The following is a 6,800-nucleotide window of genomic DNA, read 5'->3' as shown; positions in this document are numbered from 1 at the left end:
CAATACTAATTTTGAATGATAAGTAATAAAAAGAAAAAATTTTAAAAACAAATTCTTTAAAAAGTGTTTAAAGATACTTTAAAATACTTTACAATTTTTTAAAAATTTTTTTCCTTTTATAAATCAACTGAACCAGATTTTTATTTTTATCATTTTCATGTTTTACATACATTTTGTTGAGAATTTTACACCGTATCATTTGTTGGAACTATAAATTGCTCATCAGTTTCATTTGTCAGGATATTTAACTGTCATATTTTATTTTATTTAACGGGATTAAATTGAATAGAGAAAAAATATAATCTAAAAAGAAAAAATATTTGAAAATTAGTATTTGATTGAGGCAGTATTTAGAATACTTCGTCCGAGTACTTTTTCAAAAGTACTTGAATATTTTTAATCAAGTAAAATTAATTAACATTAATTTATGTTAATTATATACATTATAATGTATAACCTATATTTTTGCAAATATATTATTATTATTAGGTATTAAAAAATACTTAATAAGACTGTTGAGTATACCTCGTCATTAAGTTAGTCACTATAATGTATGTGTTAAATTTTGAGTTGAAACAATTTATGAGGGACCTTTTATGATATTTTCAAATCTTAGGTATGAATACTTAATATTTTAGGAAATGTTTATCTACAAAATGATTTGAAAATATTAGAAAATTTGACAAAATCTGTGAAATCTTCCAACATACATAATATTATAAGATGTTTACAAATGTTTGTATTTTTCTTGGGTTTTCTCGATTATTTTAAACATTATTGAAAATTTTAAATGTTGACATCCTCAAAGTAACTACTAGATCCAATTTTCTACCAAAAACCTCCATTGAAGTATATTTTTCTAAGTACTAAAATAAGTGTTTTCAGGCTAAACCCTCAGAATCAAAAAGTTTAAATAAATAAAACATTGATATAGTTTTAAACTGTAATTATTTATTATAATTTAAATGTATAAAAAAGCTAGAAAGAAATTGGAAATTTGATACTCGTATCATTTCACTCATCTACAATGAGTGTACTTTATTGAACTGTATACTGTGTACTGTACAAGTGTGCTGGTGTAATTGTAATAATATAATATTTGTAAAATCTAATAAACAATTATAAACAATTACCGAATTAAAACCTACTTTAAAACCGTTAAGTTCTCAAAGAAAAATTAAAATAATCATGTATACAAATTTCAATCAGTAAATATCTCATTTACTTGTATCAGAATTTAAACTGAAGTATTTTGTATAGGTACCTATTTATACAATTCACATTATTTGCTCGAAATTATAAAAAAATATTTATGATTTTGTGAATTTTGCTAGTACATATGAATGACATATATCAACTCTAATATCACACGCGAATTGCTGATATACAATATTTTTATTTTGACAGAATAATATATTAAGTTTAGTGAATGAGAATATATATATTTTTAATTTGGTTAAAAGGAAATTGTTTAATAAAGAAAAACTTTTGTATTTCTGTAAGTTAAAACAACGAAAGTAAAAATCGTTGAGTAGTATAGTATAATAGTCTTTCTAAGTTAAAAATAATTTATAATAAACTTATTATATTATACTATATATGTATATATATTTGTATTATGTATGACAAATTAAAATAAAACCGTGAATTTTAATTAAAAATAATTGTAAAAATATTGTTAAATAACAACTCTGGAGGTTCTCACATTTTATAAATGCGGTAAGTACATCATTATGATGAAACCCAAAACCAATTTTTACTCACATTATTATAAGCCAGAGTACCAAATATATCAGAGAAATTTTGTTTGCATTTTGTTTTAAGAAGATGATCAAACTGGATCAAATATCAAAATATAATAACGTTGAATTTCCAGGGTGTAGCGTGTATGATAAACGTCATACTTTTTCATTCTGTAACGATATATCTGGAAGCTGTAAGTTTCTGACAGTCAAAATTATAATTATTTTTATTTTTTTACGTAATAACTTTATATCAGGCAGTTAATTGAAGTTGGAATAAAATAACAGATATTTGTGTTTAACTTGTAACATAATACAACATATTATAGTTGTTACATTTGTGATGGATAATTTATCAACTTTTACATTTTACTGTATTAATATGTAACAAAATAAAATTTATGAAACTAACTCAACTTTTATTATATTTTAAAAATTCCAATGTTTTGAAAATATTCTAGAAATTATTTATAATAATTTGACTGTTCTTGTTGCACAATAATACCGTGATTTTTTACATATCATGTATTCATGTATCTCGCGAGGTCGTAACACACTTAGATTACACACTTAAAAGTGTTTATTATTTTACGGAAAATGTCTGTATTTAAAGTCTATAATAATAATATAATAGTATTATTAATATTTAAAACTGTATTTTTAATTAAACACGAGTGCCTCAAATGTAATTATAAAAGTAGAACACTGTTGACTGCAGTGAGGGATGTCTACTCCTGAAAAATATATAAAGTATATTATAAGATTAATATCACTGACGTAATGAATTAAAATTTGAATACCTTCATTAAGAAAAAGTTTGACGACTGCTATTACCTAATTTAATGTCAGGCCGTTATATTTTAGGTTTGCTATCTTCGTTTGTAAATAACCGGAGGATTATGAATGTAATATTTTTTTTTTACGTATTAATTTCAAACAATCAGAAAAAATGTGTTTTAGTACAATTAATACCTACTCATGATTTATTATGATATGAATATTATACAAATATTCTGACTTTTGAAACTCAGATGCAGAAAAAATACATTCTTTTGTTAGAAAAATAATTTTACTAAGCAGTTTAAGTACATAATTAATTAGTTTTCAAATAGGAAATATCATCATACTTATAGAATTATAGCTGATAACAATTTTTAAACAGATGAAACTGAAGTCAAGAGATCTATGATAAGATTGTAGATGTTGAAAAATGATCGTTGTGATAATTATAAGTTATAACCACGGACTAAGATATAGTTTATAACTTATAGCTGATAGTGATTATTTGATATTGTTTATTATTTTGAAAATAGATTCTAAATATGCTCATGTGTGACTGTGTCAAAGAAGACACAAACTAATAAATATATCAAATATATACAATGATTTAATAAACATTGTACAACCATGACACTGTTATAACTATTAAAGCTCTTAAGTATTAATGCGTTTTCTACGTAAGTGGTAAATTAGATTTTATTCGAAGAAAGTGAGTATTAGTTATTCATGTACCAATCACAGTATTAGTAATGATTACTAATTGCACTAGGAAAATCAGAACTATTAAAACTGATTACAACACTCTGTAAAATATTGTAAAAATTAAAAATACATTAAATGCAAAAATAAGAGTCCAAAGCCGATTTCTTTTTCTTTATTTTAAAGAATATATATTTTACAATTTGCATACAGGTAATACAAAATGTAAAAGTTATAAAAGGTGTATTATAAGTCAAAAGACAACCTACGTGTTATCTTGTGAGAACGCTCGTCCAGTGACACCACTTCAAAATACAATTTCTGAAAACAAACAAATATAGTATCGACAATCGACTGAGTTATTAAAATTCACGAACATTGTACAGGTTTATTTGAAATTTTTTTTTGTTTTTTAGTCACTAATTATGACACGGTATAAATTACAACAAAATATATTAGATCGCGGGTTATACAAACTAACTAATCTTTATCAGGTAAAAAATAAACAAATACATATTAGTTAGAGTTAAAAAAATTGAAAACCTATGCATTTTATTTGGATGTTAATTGCTACTTGGGAAGTTTATTTTTTTTTGTAATTACAAAATAAAAGTGAATTTTGAAAAAAAAAGAATTTATATGGTACTATACTAATTAAACTATACAACAAATCAAAAATCCATTTCCTACATCAACTAGAAAAGAGATTAAGGAATTCAAACATGTTTTATAAATTAAAATAGGGCTTTTGGTACTAGCTGAATTTTTCTGCCTCTTTTTGTGACTTTCTTGGTACATAGGAGTTGAAAATTTTTGATCAAAAAATAAAGTGACGTGCGACTGTACGTTTCGGATTTCTAAGAACCTTAGCCGCAATTTATCTTTAATTATATGAATCTTTCGGGAAAACTCATGCACACTAACGTCCAGTCCTACACACATGGTCACACCCAGCACTAAAGATAGATATAGAATAAATCCAATCCCTTTTAAATGGTTCACTTTCAACAGCCTTATGTTTTTATTTTTTATCAAACATTAAATATAAGATAAAACAAGGAAAAAAAAAATGTTTGGGGGAGGGTGCTGCCAATGCCCCCTCTGGCTACAGCTCTGACTTTTAATGTACCGATGAGCATTCCCACCTGCAGCGTGATTAAATATTTTGAGTGTACAATGTTTGTATATTAAAAACAATTCTCACGAATACCATTAATTGACAATTTGATTTGTACAATTTAGAATATTTTGTAGAAAACAGAATACAAAACGTCCTGCGTCTATACAACAAACAGAGACCCTTGTCCGTATCTGAGCTCAATTTCAAGGCATAGTGAATTCAATTACTGTCATCAAAGAAAAAAAACGCATCTCATCGTTGTGTATATTATTATTTTGACCATTTTCCATTCTCGTCTACGTTTCAGTAAAGCCTCTTGCGTGATTTCTCTTAGCCTCTACATCAAAGTCATGTCGTTAACTTAGTAAACGTTTTTTGAAACTCGATATTTTTCGAATTTCGTTTTTTTTCTAAACATAGATTTGTCGTACGCACTGGTCAGTTGAGCCTTCAGCGTGACAGTGCCTCACGTAATATATTAAAAAAATAAAATATAAAAATAAATTAGATTTAGCCTACGCGTCTGTCACGTTGTATCGGGAAAAATTCATAATTTAATTATAACTATGGTGATAAAAAAAATAAATTTATACAATTATTTCAAAAATTATACTTACACTAGTATAATTCACTTAGTAAGAAAATTAATTGATGTTTTATTATAGTCTATACAAATATACTTACTCACGTTTTAATTAATATGCATTAATATGTCCTATAAATTGATTTGATTAACAATTATTTCAAAAAGGTTTTAATTTTTTTTTTTTAAATCAATACTAAGATAAAATAAAACTTCTAGTTTTAGCATAATATATTACAATAATAAACTTAAATACAACAAACTTATGTTTTCGCGTGTTGACTTTAATTAGTATCGTCGTTTATCACGAGCAAAACTGTTATGCGTATACGAATGTTTTAAAGTGCCTAACATAAACATCGCGATTACTACAGTGTAGTGTTGCTTATGATTGCTTATCTTATTGGTTTCTAGAAGTATTAATGAAGTTATTCGTTAGTCATAAATTAATGGAACGAATTAAACGACGAGAAATAAATAAATAGGTACCTATAATTATTATAGTGTATCATTTGTTATTCAAATAATAATTAAGTACTCAGTATTTTTTATTTCAAATTAACTTATGCATTATACCTATAAGTATATAAAAAAATGCTTATATAGTATTGCGATGACAGATGTGCTATTGTAATATATAAGTTATGGTAAATTTTACTTAACTAAAAAATAAAAGTTTCGTAGGAAGTATTATTATCGGTATTTTTTTGCCCGTGATAAAAAAAATACATTTTTCTAACCTACCTAATCGTTGATAATGTTGATATTCTTGATTCAAATTATATTTAAAATTAAAAAATATTAAAAAGACAACACATTTATTACTGTATAAATATTTTGAAGAAAAAATAAACGTATTTATTAAACTAAATTTATAAAAGTCAACTTTATTTTTAAATTAAAACGCGAACAACATCATACATTTTTTTTGTGATAAGCAATCTAGTCCAACTATCCAATTTTAGCACCTATGTGATACATTTAAATTGCTATTATTATTGAAAACCAATTTCATTTCGTTATACATTTTAATTTATTTTCCATAAACATTGACATATTAATAATATTGTATTTTGTTGTAAGGCAAAATACCAGTGCCATACAAATATTCCATTATTAATAATTATATTTTATGTATACGTTCAGTTAGTGTGTTGTTCTATGAATAATAGCTTTATAATTTTTGTGTGATTGCTTTTTTATTGTTATGATTATTATTTATTATTATTCGGAGATAAAAACTATTTGTATACATATTATAATATATTTCAATTAAGTTTTATAACAACTTCAATTTCAGATGTGTCGAGTTTTTAGAAAATTGGATATTAAAATATGAAATTAATAGAGATTGAAAATCAGTCATTATATTTTAATTTTATAGTTTACACCGAAAAGTGTGGATCGTGAATAAATTAAATAATACAACATCAATGTCAAGAAATAAACAATACATTATTAACATTGAATAACTATTTACCATTCCAAATATTTTAATAGAGGTACCTAATTAATGATTTACAAATATTTTGTAAAATCACTATAATGGAAATTAGTATGTATTTTACAATAAAACAGCATTTATGGAATATTCAGTGCAATATAATTTGCATATCTTAATTTAAACGTATTTTATTTTTTTTTAAAAAGCTTTATGATCTCGCGCGTGAAGTGATGCTCATATTTTATATATTTCTTGGCACTTAAAATATTTTAATAATTCAGAAGTCTTGAACCATTATTTGGACGATTTTATGATGTGTAAAAGTGCATCACTGCTTTGTTTTTAACGACCAGCAAATTAAATTTGGTCAGTTATGTAATGGATTTTTGGTTTGAACCGTAAATGGGTAATGTAAATTAATTTTCCATTATA

Source organism: Metopolophium dirhodum, chromosome 6 (assembly GCF_019925205.1).
Source record: "Metopolophium dirhodum isolate CAU chromosome 6, ASM1992520v1, whole genome shotgun sequence".
In the NCBI taxonomy this organism is placed as follows: Eukaryota; Metazoa; Arthropoda; class Insecta; order Hemiptera; family Aphididae; genus Metopolophium; species Metopolophium dirhodum.
Note: the sequence above shows the minus strand (reverse complement) of the source record.